Source organism: Oryx dammah, unplaced genomic scaffold (genome assembly GCF_014754425.2).
Source record: "Oryx dammah isolate SB20612 unplaced genomic scaffold, SCBI_Odam_1.1 HiC_scaffold_21, whole genome shotgun sequence".
NCBI classification, from domain to species: Eukaryota; Metazoa; Chordata; class Mammalia; order Artiodactyla; family Bovidae; genus Oryx; species Oryx dammah.
The window spans coordinates 43,384,919-43,405,740 of NW_024070205.1; positions in this window are offsets into that span (position 1 = coordinate 43,384,919).

Sequence of the window (20,822 nt, forward strand, 5' to 3'; positions counted from 1 at the left end):
TGAGAAAGTATACACCCAAATCCCTCCTAGAAGAAACTAGGAGATGAATGTTTTTGCCTGTTCTCTCTGCGCTGGGCCTTGAGAGGGAATACCAACAAAAAGTGCTTGCCTGCCTGTTAGAAAACTGCTCTTTTAATTTTATTATGGTCCTATGGGACTCTGACTGTCAAGCCCTGTTGGATATCAGAGCCGTGTGATTTGAGGACACACTTCTCAAGTGGCAGTTTCCAAAGTTGGGGCACAAATTTCAAAGGAGAAGCTGGTGACTTGGTTTTTGTTGTTGTTGTTGTGAGCCAGAGTAAGAATGTCAAGGAAATACCCACCAGCTCTTTTAGGCTTTTGGGATCCCAGATAGCATCCATATCCAGGCTGATTAGAAGCTGGACCCTCAGGCAGCAGCTGGAGAAGTATGCAGTGAAACCCCTTCTGGCAGAAACTGGGAGATGGGAGGTTCTGACTGCTCCCTTTGCACTGACCCTGGGGTGTCACCACAGGGAGTGTTCATGACCCCTTTAACCACTCCTTCTCTGTTTGCTAAGATCCTGTGGGACCTGGGAAATGCTGAACTCCACTGACTCTCTCAGCTAGGTGATTTGGGCATTCCTATTCCTCAGTGGCAGTTGCAAAAGTTGGGGCACTAGGTGTGTGATCCAAACCTTTGCTCACAGGGAGAACTGAGAATTGGCAGGTGGTGGGGGGGCGTCTCTCCTGATTGAAAGGCACTATTTTGGGGGTGGGCTCTGCAGTGAATATGTTTCTCAGCCCTTCCTACCCATTTCGATGTGGGTATTTTCTCAGTGACCCAATATGTAGGGGTCACTCAATTTTTTTCTATATTTCTCTCAAGGGAAATGGACCCATGTGAAATTGTTTATTCAGTGAATCTATGGGAGGAAGGAGAGTCTGGAGCCCCCTATCTTGCCACCTTGGTCAATCTAAAACACTGTCTTTCTAATAATGGGGTTATTGCTTCTCTTTCATGATTCATGTCACTGTTCCACCAAAATTTCTCTTGCTTTCATTCTGTTAAGAGCAAAAATGAAAGTGTTAATTGCTCAGTCATATCCAGCTCTTTGTGACCCCAGGACCGCAGCCCAATAGGCTCCTCTGTCCATTGGATTCTCCAGGTAAGAATACTGGAGTGGGTTGCCAGTTCCTCCTCCAGGGGATCTTCCCAACCGAGAGATCTAACCTGGGTCTCTTGCATTGCAGGCAGTCTCTTTACTATCTGAGTCATTAGGGAAGCACTAAGAGCAAAAGACTGTCAAAATGAGAAGGAAAATTTCCTTTGGTCTCTTCAGGACCAGCCTCAGGGGTGTAAAATGATCTATTCAGTTACAAAGAGTCTCTATGTCCAGAAGGGCCCTGTGTTTAGTTTAATGCTCTGTGGTCACCCTCTTGAAATTCTTAATACTTTTTTTCCTTAACAATTTTTTAACAAGAAGTCTCACAGTTTCATTTTGCAATGGGCCCCACAAATTATGTAGTTATTCTTAGGTCCCTCTAGGAATGGGCAGGATCTCTTCCAATCTACCAAAGTATAATAGGGGCAAGAAAATAATAGGAGTGATAGAGGAAGAGATGAGAATAGAGCATGAGGTCAAGCTTTGTCATCCTATATATGAAAAAAATTAAGGTCACAAAGTTTTGACAACCTGCCTGATACTATGTTTAGTTTATGTCAGAGCTGAAACCAGAAACCAGATGATCAGATACCCAACTTCTTTTTCAGTCTAGTTTCTCTTTCATAAAATGGAAATTATAATGTTTGATTCATCCCCCCCAGACAGGTAGATATGAATATTGATTAATAAGGACTATTAATTGATTTGAAATATACTCATTTGGGGATCAGTGAGATGTTTGGGTTGTATCTGATGCTATGTAAAAATACTGAAGCCCCTCTTATTTTGAAATAATTTATGTTTAAAGTTTGAAGTCATTGAGATAAAATCACAGACTTCTGTTTGAAGTCATTGAGATAAAATCACAACCTTTGCTATATAGTGCTTTTTTCACTGACATAACATAGTCTACTGGTTGCTTTATCATAACTGGTTGCTACTGAAAGGAGTTAAATGACTTGCAGTAGAATCATGACTCAGAAGAGGAAATTAACAGATAATATCCAAAACATGATGAATTATTTTAATTGAGAATTAGAAAAGAGGGGCCATGAGCATATCACAAATATGCAAGGGCCAGGGGAAAATACAGAATTAATTTTCCAGGGTTTTTCAGATTCTTAAAAGAAATTACAAACTGCATGTCTCTTTTTAGAATAACTTTGAATAATCATCCTATTTTGAGTTCAGGACCATTTGGCAAAACTCAGGGAAAAAGCATTCATCAAATAGTTTGGATGCTCCAAAGAGCCATGAATATTTCACCATTTATTTCTCTGGAGGGGTCAAAAAGGAGCAAGTCACGGGGCAGTGGATTTTGGTTCTATAATTGACATATGCCCTAGGGCAATTGGACTAATATATGTTTTAAAATATCTGAGGGTTCCAAGCCACTGTTTTTATTGTGCAGGATTTTTTAGTTTTTGTTTTTCTAATAGAGAGTTATTTTATGGGAAATTCTGAATGCTTAATTCTCCCAAATTCTAATGGGCTTATGAACTAGAGGCAGTAAAAGCAGTAGGACACGGCAAATAAAATGACTGTCTGGTTCAACTATTCCTAGCCAGAGTTCTGAAGACATTCTCACAGAAAGAAAGGTGAAAGTGTTAGTTGCTCAGTTGTTACCAACTTAACCCCATGGACTGTAGTATGCCCAGCTCCTCAGTCCATGGGATTCTCCAGACAAGAAGACTGGGAGTGGGTTGCCATGCCCTTCTCCAGGTGATCTTCCCAACCCAGAGATTGAACCTGGGTCTCCCACACTGCAGGCAGATTCTATACCCTCTGAGTCACCAGGCAAGCCCATTCACACAGAAGTCAAGCCTTAATTATCCTTAATTAAACAAAGAATTGAACAGCTTGAGTTGACTTTCATCTGTGGACTTAACTGACCTAATTATGCTCCTCACAGAGATAGAGACTATTTAACAGTAGTTTACATCCTGAGTCCACAGGCCTGCTATGGGGCTTAAAATTACTGTTAATTATCCACAGTAATTTTAAAAGCAGAACTAAGTAAAAATTTACAAGAAAAAAAATGAATTGGTTGTTAGTGAAGAAGCCTTGAAAAAGGGAGTTGTAAATAAGTTGTGCCAGAGGCTAAACTAGGAAGAATGGTCAGTCAGCTCATAGAATGGTTAGATTGTAGTATGTATTATGAAGACTATACTTTTCTGTAATGAACCAAATAGGTCTTTAAAAAATTATCAGCTAGTGATGAATGTATAGTTTGATATCTTCCAGACATTATAAAGAATCTTCTCTCCTCTCCTATCAGCTAATACACTAAATCAAAGATTCTCATACTTGTTCAGGAGGCAACATAATTGGACAGCACCATGCTCTTAGTGAAAAAATAAAATTCAAACAACTAAACATAATTTATATAATGCATATATAATATATATTACATAAAACATATATATTAAACATTATATTATATAAAACATAATTTTATATACATATGAATGGACTTATATATCTCTTGTCTTGTTCTTCCAAAAGATTTATGACTGTTTAAAACAAAATACTACTAGATAGCATATGTTAGAAGTAGGAGAGAAAGCCAAAACAGAGGTATAATCATCAACAGTATAGGAATGCATACCATAAAGCCATTCACTTTGCTATGGGTGGTGCTTAGGTGTACCATGAAGTCTGTAAATAGCCAATGTAAAAAGAAAAGACTTATCAGCTATACAACTCAGTGTCCCTGAAAAATGTCCCAAAGAGTACCTTTTTTGACACTGAAATTAAAGTTAATGGGAGAAAAACTATAAACTGGGAAAATTATTTGCACTGGTCTAATTTTTTCCTATAATTTTGGACTAGAGCACCTTCATCCAGCTCACAGAATACCTATGGCAAACACATCAACATTCAAACATAAGTATAGACATAATCTGTTTAGTACAGATTAATCATTTCAAATAATAGCCTTTCTTGAAAAAGAACAGACCATGTTTAAAGTCTTCTAATTCAGTTAAACAAATATTTATTTGTTAATCATTTATAGAATTCAAAGACTAACAGACTTATTTATAAATTTCTAGTTATTAAGGCCTGGTTTGAGCAATTATATATTGACCTCTTCTTAATAGCTGACAATATTTTCTGATGTGTTATATTAACACCCAGTACAATGGATTCAAAACCAACAATTTCTCCTAGAATTTGAAATCATTTGGACTATAGCCTAGATTTTGAAACAAATATGTCATGAGCTCCCTGGAGAGGTATTTGTTTTAAGAGGGTACCATTTATCAAGATCAAAGCTTTGCAAATAAACCCAGGTTTATATTTAACTACCTTCCCTCATTTTCCTGTCCAACACATACCCTGTTTCTCTAACACTTTATTCACCCTATTTTTTTCCCAAAATTCACAAGATGTATCTTTCCCTTTTTCATATTAAGAAAACTTCATTTGAAGTAAACATTTTTATCATCTACTTTACCAAGAGCATCTTGTCAGCCTATGTTTAGCCCCCTTTAAAGTACTGGCCAACTAAGGAAACTGATTCTCCCCTAGAGACTCCATAAGGAAGTGAGCCCTGCCAATACCTTGATTCTGGCCCAGTAACATTCATTTTGGACTTCTGATATGAACTATATGATAATAAAGTTTTGTTGTTTTGATCCATTAAATCTGTGTTAATTTGTTCAGCAGTAGTAAAAAACTGATACTATGAAAAGGTAATAAAGTACTGGCCACTTAAACCTAATATTACACTTTTAAAAAATACACTTTCTAATGATGCTTCTTACCATCTAAATTTGTATAGATGTGGAGGGATTTTAAATTCAACTGTAGGCTTTTCCTAGAATATATCCTTAGCATGCAAAACTTCCAGTTGATTTTTAAAAATCTTATCCTACTCCCTTATTTTCTTTCTCTGACCTTTGATCTGACTTTGGACTATAAAGGATCTGGTAATAAACAGTAGCTTTTTAGTCTCTTTTTTCTCTCTTAGTTTTTTCCAGAGAAAAAGACCTTTTAATCATGTTTCTTTCTCCTTTGTCTATCTAAGATTGCATTCAATGAAAACTGAATCTCTTAAGAGCAGATCTGTTCAGTCAATTCATATTAAAGTTGCAAGCACTGTTCTAAGTACCAAAGAGAACAAAACAGACAAAATTACTACTCTAATGGTGGCTACTCTCATGTTGAAGGAGAAGGCAATAAACAATAAGAAAAACATACAGGATGGCAGACAAGAAGTCCTAAAGGAAAAATAAATCAGAGGAGTGAACAAGGTGTTTGTAGAAGGGGTAAGATCAATATGAAATAGGGTGGCCAGGTAAGGCCCTAGAGTGAGGTGAAATTTAAGCAAAGACCAAAAGGAGGTTAAGAAGTAAACACAGACATATGGAGGAAAAATTAGCAGGCAGAAAGAACAGTGAGTGCAAATATTCTGCAATAAAAGCATGCAAGAGGTGGTCCAGGAATAGCAAGGAAACCAATGAAACTGAAGCCAAATGAGCAAGGAGGTGGGGGTAGGGAGGTCATGGCATGTAGGTCTAGAAAGCCCTTGGACATCTTTGCTGAATAAGATGGGAAATTACTTGGGAATTTTGAACAGAAAAGTGTTAAGATGTGAATTAGGCTTTAAAAGACTCTTTCTGGCTGCTGTATTGAGAACAGAGCAAGGATATTCAGAGAAAGACTAATTTAAATGCAATTGCAGGTATTCATATAAGTGGGTGGTAGCAATAGGGTGCTAAAAGCCTTTGGAAGTACAGGTGTTAGGGTACAATGTACAATATATCATACTCCCAAAGTCTCTGGAGAAAAGTTCTTGCCAGTAAACACTGCTAGTGCTTTCTAAAAGCACTTAGTGCTAAGCAGTCTTTTTGGTGTGTGTCTTCTGCCAATTGTCCAGATAACTTTGATTCCCCTCTACTTCCTCAGCTAACTCCTGTGCGCATAACCTGAACCTGAATCTCTTAGAACAGGTCCTCCTGTGGAATGTCTAACCCAGCCAGCCAGCAACCCCTTGTGCATCTTGTAAACTTCTACCCCACCAAATATGAGATTCCATCGAGGCCTCCAGTTCTCAACCCCTCCACTATCTCCTGCATCTCAAATCCCTCGTTACTTCACTTCCTTCTCTAAGCAGCATGTACCACCGTTCATCAGCCTTACTTACAACCCTCAGAACAATCTCATCTTCTCTACCCCTTGTCTCCATGCCCTGAGAAATCCCCAACCTGGGATTAGTCCAGCCCTGCATTCTCCATGGCCACCGCAGGCTGGTTCTCACAGTCAGACATGCTGAGCTGGGCCACCTCCATACATGTCCCTTGTCAGTTACTCCCCACGTAAGCTATTTCAGAACTTCCATACTCTGCAGTAGAACCTGTCTCATTCCTGTTCACCTTTATCTCAACACATACCTAGCCTCCTCCTACACAGGAGAAACAGATAACATTAGGCAGTGCTTTCAACGTCATTCCCACTTCTGCTGTTTAGTCACTAAGTTTTATCCAACTCTTTGCAACCCCGTGGACTCTAGCCTGCCACTCTAGGACTCTGCCTTCTGTCCGTGGGATTTCCCAGGAAGAAGACTGGAGTGGGCTGCCATTTCCTTTAACAGAGGATCTTCCTGACCCAGGAATCGAACCTGGGTCTCTTGGTTGGCAGGTGGATTCTTTACTTCCCTGGGTCACCTGGGAAGCCCTGTTTCTACTTCTACCCACTGCCTATTTTTTTTTTTTCCATTTCTATCCACCCTACCTCCTTCTCTGAGGAGGAAAAAATGCTCCCTTTTTTTAGTCAACCTTGCATTTCAGTTTTAGACCCGGCAGGTCCTCCACCTCAGAAGCCTCTTTCAGAAACCTCTGAATCTCACAGTGATGATTATAAGATGTCAAATTTTATTGAACAATACATTTTAAATGGATGATTTTTTAAAACACTTAATTTTGATTTGGGGTGTAGCCAATTAACAATGCTGTGATAGTTTAAAGTGAAGAGCAAAGGGACTCAGCCATACATATATATGTATCCATTCTCCTCCAAACTCCCTTCCCATCCAGGTTGCCATATAACTTCGAGCAGAGTCCCCTGTACTATATAGTCCTTGTTGGTTAAAAATGGATGATTTTTACTGGATGAAAATTATACCTCCAAAAAATTAAGATGTTTTAAAACTCTGAATCTTTTTCCCTCAGCTCACAAAATATACTCCAACCTTTTATAGAATAAATAAAAACTAAATTAGAAAACGTAATCTGCATCTGGGCCTGGACAAGCTTTCAAAGAGCTTCCACTCTGTGCCCAGGTCTCTCTTAAGTATTTGGAAGCTGAATCACAATGGTATTTATAAAATAACAGATCTCAGTTTTTCAATCAATTCTGTACCAAGCACTGTGCAAAGCATTTATCATATCTAACCTTATTTAACCCTCCCAGCCACTGTAAGAAGCAGGTATTACTATTTACATTTTACTTGGGAAAACTGAGCTTTAGAGAAGGGGACGGTACCTTGGGCAAGGTTGCCAAAACATGCAGTGAGGGCTGGGCCCTACACTCAAAGCCTGTCTGATGCAATTCCCCTCCACCCTCTTCATATAATAAGCCAGGTGATTTGATCTGATAACCCTACCAGATTTCAGGTAGGGTAGGAGTGGAGAGGTAAGGGATCAGAACGACCAGCTGCTCACAAGTTTCTTGCATTTCTCTATCTTGTATGAAGCCCCTATCCTCACTGCTGGGAGCACATCAAAATACTCTCCACCAAACCATCCCCTGCCAGAATAAAGTATTAAGGCACAGAGTTCTCGGTCAATCTCCAGACACAATATCCTGAATCTGTGGGTCCTTGCTTGTCTTTCAAGAGCTTCTGTTCTAGATTGCAGGTAGAGAACTGGAGAGGTGAGGTCAGAAATGTAAATTGGTCTTAGTTATAGGTAACAGCATGAATGAATTATTCTCCTGAAAGGGCATTCAAATGCCAATACAGAAACAGCCCTTTTTGATCTTATGATTCTTAACAGACTCTAAAGGTGGCTTTGTCTGAGATCAAAATAGATGTTTACATCATAAAAGAGGAAGTGGGCCATAAGCATAAACTGATTCAGCAATATGTGATGTTATAATACTTGTATATACACAGTACAAAAGTATTAATGAAGATTTGAAATGTAACTTGTGAGGTCTAGTCCACCAACAAGCCTCTATTGTACAACTCCTATGCTCAAAACACCAGAATAAACACATGGAATACAAAGATAAAGACCACATTCAGTTTCTGATCACAAAAGAAACCCACAGTTGATGAGAGAAGTCATACATATATATATCTATATATATCTATATATATATCTACCAGAAATCATTTACCAGGCAGGACATGGCCAGGCCTAACAGAAGTACCTGTGGTTTGAGCTGTCACCTTCCCTGTACCTGGATAGCTTACCGATAACTGACAATGTCCTCTCTGTTAGTAAAGATTCCAGCCAAGAATCCTTGGCCTCAGAATAGGAAGGATTCAGGGATAGGAGAGAATCTGGACAGGAAATCCTAGTATTCAGATTAAGAGTAATCTCTTCTGTCTGGGTATACTTTACATAAAATGTTTTGAGCCCTTTGCCATTAGAGAGTACTTTAAAATATCTCACCAAACCACATGGAGAATATATAACTAAATGAGAGGAGAGAAAGTGTGTGTGATTGTGTGTTTGCTTGTGTTTATACATTGTAGAGAGGCAGAGAGGAGAGTGAGTGACACATCAGAAACATTTTCATAGATATGGACTGACTCCATGGCCATGAGAAGCTTATAAAGCATTTCATCTACTCCTTGGTCAAGTATGTTGCCATGATGAATATTGGGTGAGAGAAACCAACACACCCTTATTTCAGCTCATTCAGAATTTCCTAACTTATGACTCACTCACATATGATGGTGAATGTTGTTTTTGGAGGTTGCCCTAAGAGGCTACATGCTTTCATAAAACAGGACTGATAACATTTTTCTTTAAATGTTCTATGCATTCTTTTAAAAAGATAAAAGTATATCAGAAAGTTAATTATTTCACCACATAGCTTGGTTAAATAGGCTAGGCCGCTCTGGCCTCAGGTGAAATCCATTCTGTCTGGTCTGTCTGAGGCAAAGAGGCTCTTCAGCTGAGTCACAGAGGGGACTTTCAAGGTTGCCACTTCACAAGCGACTGTCTGCTCCCACTGTGCCTCTTGCAATCTCTGGAACCTCAAGGGAACTTCCAAAGGGCACACCCTGCACACTGGGCCACATTAATCCCAATTCTCAGAGAAAAACCCAAGAGCAGAGCTAAGACACCACCACAGTACTGACAGGTTTGCAGTCTCATTAAGCTCTTCTCAGCTACACATCAGAGAAGGCGATGGCACCCCACTCCAGCACTCTTGCCTGGAAAATCCCATGGATGAAGGAGCCTGGTGGGCTGCAGTCCATGGGGTCGCTAACTGTTGGACACGACTGAGTGACTTCACTTTCATGCATTGGAGAAGGAAATGGCAACCCACTCCAGTGTTCTTGCCTGGAGAATCCCAGGGATGGGGGAGCCTGCTGGGCTGCCATCTATGGGGCTGCACAGAGTTGGACATGACTGAAGTGACTTAGCAGCAGCAGCAGCTACATATATTGCTTAAACCCTGCCAGAGGGGCATCCCACCCCTCCCCTCACTCTTCCTCTTCCATCTTAGTGGGAGTCTAGCTGCCATAAGTTTGGGGAAGGCAGTTATGTAGAAACAGGAGGGAAAATGGGATTTGAGGCCTATCTCCAACCTCTGCCAAGTATCAGATTCTTTTATTATACCTCCCTATGCAAAGTCATCAATGTTGAGAGAGAATACATTCCTTTCCCAGACTCGGTTTATCCCACTGGGTATAGCCACTTGGGTACAACGTCCTGGCTGAATCAACTGATAGATTTTTACAGCTTGGAAAAGCTTTTGTGGTTCATCCAGTCCCAATCCTCATCTAAGACGTGTCAGGGCAGCCACTAATCCAAAGTCATGAACCCTGCTGACAGAAAAACCTGAATTAAAACTCAGGATTTCCAACTCCTTAAACAGTGCTGCTTGCTACAACAGTAAATCGTATCCTTAAATTGGCTCCTAGAGTATGTATGAGGTCCACAGACTCATCCCAGTCAGCTGGGTGATAGATAACAGTCTCATTCCTAAGACCATCAATTTCATTTTTCTGATTGAATTCCACAGGTGACTGGTATTTGTAACATGACCTTCATGTCAGAACTCTTACACATTAATTTGTTTTCAAGGCTTCAGGTGTAATCACCATCCAAGCCATTTTTGGAGAGCCAACAAAAGCCAAAAGTTCTTAGGAAGACAGATTTGGGATATAATGGTAGACTGGAAGGAGACTGTTCTCACATTTTTTGCCTTGGGCATTTATATTAAAGTAAATGCTAGCATTTAGTCCCAGCCTCCAGAAGATGGGATTAATATATTTGCACCCTAGAATCTCCAATATAGCTGTATCATCCTGCTTCTCCCACCTTCATTAATCCTATACATTTGCACCAAATTAGTGCTGGGTACCAGGAATTATACGTAGATAAGTAAGACATCTATCTTTGAGGATTTTATAGACTAGTAAGGAGTAAGAGGTAAAAAGTCATGATAAAAATGTGATAGCTATAACAGAGATATATACATAGCTCCAATGCTACAGAGAATAAAACAAGTAACCTGGACTGTTAGGGAAGTGTGCAGAGAGAAACTGAAATTTTAATAATTCATTCATTCATTCATTCAACAAATATTAATTACAATCCTACTGTTGCCAGGCAATGTTGTAGTGCAACAAACAAAAAGTCACTTCTTTTATGGAGCTCTCATTCTAGGGCTCCAGAAAATATGCAAGCGAACAATTACATACTACTACAAATGGGGATGAGTAAATCAGGGTAGAGGGAAAGAGAGGTGTCAGGATGAGACACATGCTGTTTTAAGTAGGATAAGGTGATAATCAGGCAGAAAGCTGAAAGCAGAGAGAGGGTACCACGCAAGTAACTAGAAAGAGGCTGTTTCAGGCAGAGGGCACAGAAAATGCAAGGGTCCTGAGGTGGGAGCATGCTCGGTACATACAAGAAACAATGAGGAAGCCAGTGTGGCTGGCCCCGAGTGGGAAGTTAGAGAGTCACAGGAGAGGAGAACAGAAGTATACTGAAGTGGAGTGAGCAAATCAGGCAGGGCTTTCCAGGCCATAGTAAAAACTTAGGATTTAATTCCAGGTGAAATGGGAAAATACTGGAGAGGTTTGAGTTGAAAAATGGTACAACTTGATATAGACTTAGGAATATCACTCTGGCTGCCGCTGCAAACAGACTACAATTTAGGGAAGACCAAGGTCAGGAAAACAAGCTAGAAGTCTAGTATAGTGTCTCAGAGAAGAAATGGTCATGGCTTGGACTAGAGTTGTAGTGATGGAGAAGATACGATATCTGAGCAGCATCTTGAGAAACTGGTGAGCTACTTGTAATTGAACATAGGAGTGCAGGGCCAGCAGTGAGGACTGAGACTAGAAAAGTCAGCAAAAGTCAAAAATAAGAATTTGGGGCTTTATTCAGTAAACACTCAAAATTCTTAAACAGAGTTAAGGACAAGGGTAATAACTGATTCCAGGAAAATTATTCTGACTGTAGTATGGAAACTGACTTTGCTAGGGAGAGACTAGAGACAAGAAAACTACAATCAAATAAATGCAAGCCAGAGGATGAAAATGGTGCTTTAATAATCTGAGTTATGGTTAACCTATTGTTAACCATAACTCAGAGGGTGTACTAACTTTTCACACAGGAAAGAATTTAAGATGAAGGAGTGAGGGAGGTGTTTCAGTTTGGATCTCAAAGGGTAGCAGAAGACAGGAAAAGGCAGGAGGGGGGCATGTTTTCACCAAGGATATACTGGGCAAACCTCAAGCACCATCCCAAAGGGCCCTGCTTGTATGGCAGCACCTCACCTGTGTGGTACCGCATTCCTGCCCACACAGACAGAACTGGCTGATGAGTAGGCAGCCCTCTGGAAGGGCTGCTCCAAGGCATGGCTGAGCTGTAGGGTGATGTCTTGATGACTGTATACAAAATTCTGGGTCAAGTATGTAAGAGGCAGAAGAGTCACTTGTGGGCTGAGCTGACCTTTCACTGGATAGCACAGTATAGTCATTCAATGATTACTGTCAGGACACAACATGCTTCTGTTTGTGACACAGGTCATCAGCTTACAGGTATTTCAAGGGTACGGCCTAGAATGGGGCTTGATGATTCACTGCTGATCCATCATATGAGACTTCAAGGTTGGGGTTGTTTTATGATTATTTTTAATGGCACCAAGGACAATGCTTGACCCAGAGGCACTTTTTTTTGAAAGAAAAAAGTTTATTTAGTTTTGGCTGTGTTGGGTCTTTGTCCCTGCATGGGCTTTCCTATAGCGGTGGTGAGCAGGGGCCACTCTCTAGTCGCGGCTGGTCTGAGCTGTGGGCTGGTTGCTGCAGCGGCTTTGCCTGTCGTGGAGCACGGGCTCTAGGCACGCCAGCCTCAGGAGTTGTGGCACACGGGCTTGGCAGGTGCAGTTCCTGGGTTCCAGAGTGCAGGCTTCAGTAGCTGTGGTGCATAAGTTTAGTTACCCCACAGGATGGGGGATCTTCCTGGGTTAGGGACTGAATCCGTGTCTCCTGCATTGGCAGGTGGATTCTTCACCACCGAACCATCAGGGAAGCCCGACAGTAGACTCCTAATAAACTCTTGTTGGAATAAACATGACTCGGAAGGACTGAGATTCCCTGTCACTCAGGGTTCCCACTTATAAACCGAGGAAAATGTCTATTTGTACATATCATACTTAAAGGAATGAAGTAAGAATATAAGTTGGAGAACGTACGTTTGAAAGGCATTTCAACACCCTGCTTTCAAGAAGAAGTGATTTATGGTACATTATATTGAAAAGTAAGGAAATATTAAATAGAGAACATAAAAGGCTACATGGCAAGGAGGATTAACACTGGACAGTTAGCCTGCACAACCAAAGAACGTTTTGAGTTTGCTGCTAATTCTCTTAGTGATCTTGGTAGACTGATTTACATTTCTTGGCCTCAGTTTTGATATTATTTCCAAAATTAATAGTCTATGATTATGTTTTTCTGAAGTACATCATTATTTCTATCGTAGAACAAAGTTCAAATTGGGTCATCAGACGTGTTTCCAATTTCATCACATCACATCTCTTAATTTCTCTGTAATCTGGAGTCTTCCTCTGGAATAGGCAAGCTGATATAATCCTTGCTTTTGCTCTAAAGTTCTATACGCCACACCATAGGTTATAAATGTTTGACTCGCTCATGCTTTGTAGATCCCTACTTTCTAGGAGGCTATCCTTGAGGGTTTTTAAATGGGTCACTAAAGGATTAGAATTAGTAATCCTTCGAGAGCCATTCATTCACCAAGATTCATCAGGTTCCTTCAAGTAGTCAGATAGTCAGATACTGTGCCAGAGAAACAGAAGATTAAGACAAAAAGGTTTCTGTTTTCAGTCCAACAATCTCCTCAATAAGGTCAGGTTAATAAGTAAAATCATTTTATCATCCCCTGTCTATTTTTTGTAGTTTATTTTTTATACTAGTGCACTTATATTCTTAAGGGGCTTCCTTATCTCCTAGAGTATACATGCAGCCTTCATAGATTTGAGGGGAGGATTATTATTACTTAAATTTAAATGTCTATATCTGAAATTCATTTTTACATATGGTATAAAATTTCCTCAAATCTAATTTCTTTCATACGAATCGACAGTTTTGCTGGTAAAATTTGTTGAATTATTTATCTTTTTTTATTTAATGGAACAAAATAATTATCAATTAAAATTTCACATATAATAAACCCTATTTCTGGATTTTCTAGTCTATTTCACTTATGTATTTCTCTATTTCAATTATATTACCAAATTGATCTGCTTCTAGAACCTTTAAAGTATGTTCTGATATCTGTTTAGGCAAGTACCTCCTTACTAGCCTTTTACAAAATTTTACTAGCTATTCCTGTACATTTATTATTTTACATGAACTTTAAAATCATTTTGGATTCTTAATTGAATAGTTTGGATTCTAACTGTAATTGCATTAAGGTTATAAATTTTTTTTTTTTTTTTACTTTACAGTATTGTATTGGTTTTGCCATACATCAATTAACTTGGGCAAAAGGGATATTTTTATGGTTATTTTCCTACCCAAGGTCATAATATGTCTGATCATTGGTTCACACCTCGTTTTACGTCAAGTCAATAAGAAATACTTTTAAAAAACAATATCTTCAATGAGAGGACAAATAAAGCCCTTATAAAACAACACGCTCTCATAAATTGACGAGAGGAATAAACAATCAAAAGAAAAATGAACAAAGTACAGTTCAGTTCAGTTCAGTAGCTCAGTCGTGTCCGACTCTTTGTGACCCCATGCTCACCAGGCCTCCCTGTCCATCACCAACTCCCAGAGTTCACCCAGACTCGCGTTCATCGAGTCAGTGATGCCATCCAGCCATCTCATCCTCGGTCGTCCCCTTCTCCTCCTGCCCCCAACCCCTCCCAGCATCAGAGTCTTTTCCAATGAGTCAACTCTTCGCATGAGGTGGCCAAAGTACTGGAGTTTCAGCTTTAGCATCATTCCTTCCAAAGAAATCCCAGGGTTGATCTCCTTCAGAATGGACTGGTTGGATCTCTCGTAATTTACAGAAGAGTAAATCCAAATACCTGACAAACATATGGAAAGGTACTTAAATTCATCTGTAAAGATTTTCAAATTGAAGACAAAATGCGGCATCACTTTATACCAGGGTTTCTCAGTCTTGGTACAATTGGCATTGTAGGCTGGATAACTCTTTGTTGTGGGGGCTGCCTTGAGTATTCCAGGATTTTGGCAGAATCCCTGGCTCTGCCCACTATAAGCCAGTAGCACCAACCCTCAACCTTGACTGACAATCAAAAATATCTCCAGACTCTGCCAAAAGTCCTGGCGGTGGGGGTGTGGCAAAATCAATAAAGATTGAGAACCAATGATTTTCACCTATCAGACTAGCAAACATTTTTAAGCCTGATTATACCTGTTGTTGGCAAGCACCCAATGCAAAAAGAATACTCTCATATGTACCTACTAAAATTGTAAGTTATTATAGCTTTTATAGAAAGTGACTGAACAATGTCTACTAAAAATATGTAACTCTGATTTAGGAGTTATCCTACTCCTAGGAATAAATTCCATAAAATGAAAACAATATACAAACACATATTGTACAAGGATGTTAATTGCAGCATTGTTTGGCAGTGACCAAAAAAAACTAAAAACAGAGTAAATGATCATAAAAGGGAATGGTTGAATAAATTTTAATACACCCACACAATGGAATATTAGAAAAATTAAAGCTTAACCTTATTACATGGAATGTTTTCCATGAATTATTCCTGAGAAAAGGCAAGATTCAAAAGGGTACATAATATAATTCTACTTTTGCAAAACACACATTCCCTCATTCTTAGATCTTCCTAGCTTACACAATGGGGCCATCTCAATAAACCTATTGTAAGTTGAAAATATCTTAAGTTAAAAATGCATTTAATACATCTACCAAACATCACTGCTTATCCTAGCCAACTTTAAACATGTTCAGAACACTGATTTTATCCTACAATTGGGCAAAATCATTTAACACAAGGCCTATTTTATAATAAAAGTGTTGAATATCTCATATAATTTATTAAATGCTTACTGAAAATGAAAAACAGAATGGTTGTCTGGGTATGGAATGGCTGTAAGTGTGTTGGCTAGTTACCCTCATGAGTACCTGGCTGACTTGGGGCTCTGGCTGCAGCAGCTTCCTAGCATCACAAGAGAGAACCACACCATGTGAGCCCCTTGTTCTTGTTCACTCGCTAAATGGTGTCTGACTCTTTGCAACTCCATGGACTGTAGTCCGCCAGGCTCCTCTGTCCATGGGATTTCCCAGGCAAGAATACTGGAGTGGGTTGTCATTTCCTTCTCCAGGGGATCTTCCTGACCCAGGGTTGGCAGGCATACCCTTTACGACTGAGCCACCAGGGAAGCCAACACTAGCTGCAGAAAAGCTCAAAATTCAAAATTCAAAATTCCAAGTACGACTTCTACAGAATGCCATCATAAAGTTGAAAAACCATTAAGCTGACCCATTATGAAGTTGGAGACCATCTGAATAGAGAAAAAAATGTCTCTCAATATTCTATTTATATCAACAGAATGAGCAAAAGATTTGCATATCATATCTTACAAGGCTCTACTTTTCAGAATATATAAAAAAACCCTCTTATGACTCAAGAACAAAAAGATAAACAATCCAATTATAAAGAGGGCAAAAGATTTGAATTGACCTTGCTCCAAAGAAGCTATACAAACAGCTAACAGACACATGAAAAGATGCTCAATATCACTAGTCATATTAGGGAAACGCAAATCACAGTCACGAGACACCATTTCACACCCCTAGGATGGACATTTGAAAGAAAGAAAATAACAAGTGCTGGCCAAAGATGTGGAGTAATTGGGATTCTCACACATTGCTAGTGGGAATGTTAAATGGTATAGGGTCTAAGGAAAACAGTCTGGTCATTCCTTAAACAGTTAAACATAGAATCATTAGGTGATCTGGCAATTTCATTCCTAAGTACCCAAAAGAATTAAAACCAGGTATTCAAACACTTACACATAAATGTTCATAGCAGCACTATTCACATAGCCAGAAAAAGGAAAACAACCAGAAAACCTATCAATCGATGAATGGATAAACAATGTGTTCTATATATAAAGTGGAATATTTTTCAGCTATAGAAAGAATGGAGTACTGATACATGATTCATGTGTCAATGAACCTTGAAAATGTTACACTAAATGAGGGAAGTGAAGTCGCTCAGTCATGTCCGACTCTTTGCAATCAGATGGACTGTAGCCTACCAGGCTCCTCCATCCATGGGATTTCCGAGGCAAGAATACTGGAGTGGATTGCCATTTCCTTCTCCAGGGGATCTTTCCAACCCAGGGATGGAACCTGAGTCTCCTGCATTACAGGCAAACGCTTTACCGTCTGAGCCACCAGGGAAGCCCCAAATGAAGGAAAGCAGAAACCAAAACTCACATATTGTATGATTCCTTTTATGTGAAACATCCACAACAGTTAATATGTCCATAGACAGAAAGCATATTAGTGTTTGTTAGGGGCTAGGGGGAGGGAAGAATAGGGAGTGATACTTAAGGGCTACAAGTTTCCTTTAAGGTGGTGAAATGTCTTAGAACTAGAGGTGATGGTTGCCCAACACTGTGAATGTACTAATACCAGAGTTGTACACTTAAGTACAGTTACTGGGTCATCTTGTATTACGTGAACATTACCTCAATTTAAAAAATGTATTCTATTTACCTCTGCATTAGTTTCCTAGTGCTATAAAACAAATCACTACAAATTTAGCAGTGTAACAAAATTAAAATAACAATATAGCTCACAGTTCTGTAGATCAGAATTCTAGGGGTCTTGGGTGGTTTCTCTACTTCAAGCTTGACAGGAAGAAATTGAAGTGTTGGCTGGGCTCTCATCTGGAAGCTCAGAGAAAGAATCCATTTTCAGGCTTGTTTGTAGCCAGATTCAGTTCCTCCTGATTGTGGGACTGAAATCCCCAGTTCCTTGCTGGCTCTCAGCCAAGAGTCAGTCTCAACTGCCACAGGGTGCCTTGGCACATAACCCCCTCCAAAAACAGCGTGGCATATCTTTCTCTTACTTCAAACAGGAGACAGTTCAGTTCAGTTGTTTAGTTTTGTCCGACTCTTTGTGACCCCATGAATGGCAGCACGCCAGGCCTCCCTGTCCATCACCAACTCCCAGAGTTCACTCAGACTCACGTCCATCGAGTCGGTGATACCATCCAGCTATCTCATCCTCTGTCGTCCCCTTCTCCTCCTGCCCCCAATCCCTCCCAGCATCAGAGTCTTCCAATGAGTTAACTCTTCGCATGAGGTGGCCAAAGTACTGGAGACAAGTCTCTGCTTTTAAAGGGTGCCTGTGATTAGACTGGGCCCAGCTGGTTACTCTCAGGTGGGCCGTACAAGGTAACAGTTGTATTGTCTGGTTAACTTCACCAGTTCCACCCCCCACTCAAAGGGGTGTGGATTATACAAGGGCCAGCTTGCTGGGGGTCATTCTTACAATTTTGTCATGATCTCTTAGAGAAAAATAATGAAACAGTTTCTACTAATTCAAGAACAATTACTTGTTAATGCCCAACATTGCCTAAGTGATTTATACCAAGGAAAAATTTCAGGACTAATGATTTATAGATGAACACAACTCAGGTCTCCAAGACTCAGGGAAGGGATGGAAAGCTGTTCTTAATAGGTGGGCTTCTCCTTCTGAAGCCTCTCATTTGTTTTTCTCTTTCTTTCTCTTCTACCGAAGCACTGAATGTAAATGTGAAGCAATTGCCAAGAGGACCACTGATGTTCCCTCTGTAATCAAAATGAAAGGCAGATACTGTGGCTGGAATTCAGGGGACTAGATAATTGTATTATGTAGTTCTTACTTTTTTGGCCTGAAGTTGCCTATTACTGAAGTTTTTAAAGACTAACCTAGACAGCATATTAAAAAACAGAGATAAATTACTCTGCCAACAAAGGTCCATCTAGTTAAGGCTATGGTTTTCCCAGTGGTCATGTATGGATGTGAGAGTTGGACTATAAAGAAAGCTGAGAGCTGAAGAAGTGATGCTTTTGAACTGTGGTGTTGGAGAAGACTCCTGAGAGTCTCTTGGACTGCAAGGAGATCCAACCAGTCCATCCTAAAGGAGATCAGTCCTGGGTGTTCATTGGAAGGACTGATGTTGAGGCTGAAACTCCAATACTTTGGCCACCTGATGTGAAGAGCTGACTCATTTGAAAAGACCCTGATGTGGGGAAAGATTGAGGGCAGGAGGAGAAGGGGACAACAGAGGATGAGATAGTTGGATGGCATCATCGACTGGATGGACATGGGTTTGGATGAACTCCGGGGGTTGGTGATAGGCAGGGGAGCCTGGAGTGCTGTGGTTCATGGGGTCACAAAGAGTTGGACATGACTGATTGACTGAACTGAACTGAAAGACTAAACTTTGTGGGTTATACCTACTGATAGGCTTCCCAGATGGCACTAGCGGTAAAGAAGCTGCCTGCTAATACAAGAGACATAAGAGAGGAGGGTTCCCTCCTTGGGTAGGGAAAATCCCCTGGAGGAGGGCATGGCAACCCACTCCAGTATTCTTGCCTGGGGAATCCCATGGACAGAAGAGCCTGGAGGGCCACAGTCCATAAGGTCACAAAGAGTTGGTCATGACTGAAGTGACTTAGAACACAGAGCACAAATGTATACCTGCTGATAGTTCCCATATTAGAATTAAATCTGGAAAGTTTTTAAACAGAAAAATATACAAACATATTCTCTTGGCCTATTGAGTGACAATGACATCACACATCATGTAGTCTTCAGAGTGCAAAAGGAAATAAAATCTTAGTATTATTGCAAAAGTAGTTTAACCCTGTGGAATTCTGGAATGATGGCAAGGTTCCCTAGGGCTTCCTGGACCACACTTTGAGACCCACTGATAGATGTATGACTTCCCTGGTGGTTCAGCAGGTAAAGTGTCCGCCTACAATGCGGGAGACCTGGGTTCAATCCCTGGGTCAGGAAGATCTCCTGGAGAAGGAAATGGCAACCCACTCCAGTATTCTTGCCTTGAAAGAGCCTGGTAGGCTACAGACCATGGGGTCACAAAGAGTCGGACACTACTGAGTGACTTAAACAGTGGCTATCACGACTGATAGATGTATAACAACAACTGCATTTCTTCAGCAACCGATCAACTCACGTACTTTGGTGCATTCACTTGTGCAGTTTTAGGAAAAAATCTCCTTTCCCTTTACTAGTACGTTGTTTCATTTAGTAGAGTTACTTTTGTGGCTACTGCAAAAAGTATTCTTTTTGCAGAAATTGTCATTTGCTGACTCAGGAGGAAAACTGGGCTAAATAGGTCTAACATACATTATGCAAAACAGAGTTAAAAAATATTTTCTCTGAGCTTCTGGTAGGATCTGTTACTCTGTAAATACAGCACAGGGAAAATTGCTTTAAACGGTGCGGCTGGCCTGCAGTAGGAGGATTGGGATACAGTCAAGCTGAGTCAGGCAGAAAAAGGCTTAGAGAGAGAAATGAAAGAAAGCATTGCGGATTCTTGACACGCTTTGTCCTTGAAAGCTATGCCAAGACCTCCGCTGTGGTTTTTTAAATAAAGAGACCGATCATAATTCGTGATTGCTATAATGACTCGGGATTTCCTCCTTATGTTTTAAATACTGGCTATACTTACAGCTTTGTTTGCTTCCATTGTATTCCGCTTACAAATTGTAACTAAATAAAGCCAAAACGCTTTCAAATTAGGATTCCAGGATATCTTTCTCTTTAAGTGACTGGCTCTTTCATTCTTTTCACAGTATTTTATCTGCTTTTTCCTGCTCAGGCTCTTGTTCAAAGCCTCAGAACTCTTAGACACCGGACTTTTTTTTTTTTTTTAACTGTAGATGAATACAGTTTAAGAGCCGGAACCCAAGGTTAAATCTTTGACTGGTGCTGGCCACCTGGGAAAGAGAATCTGAACGGA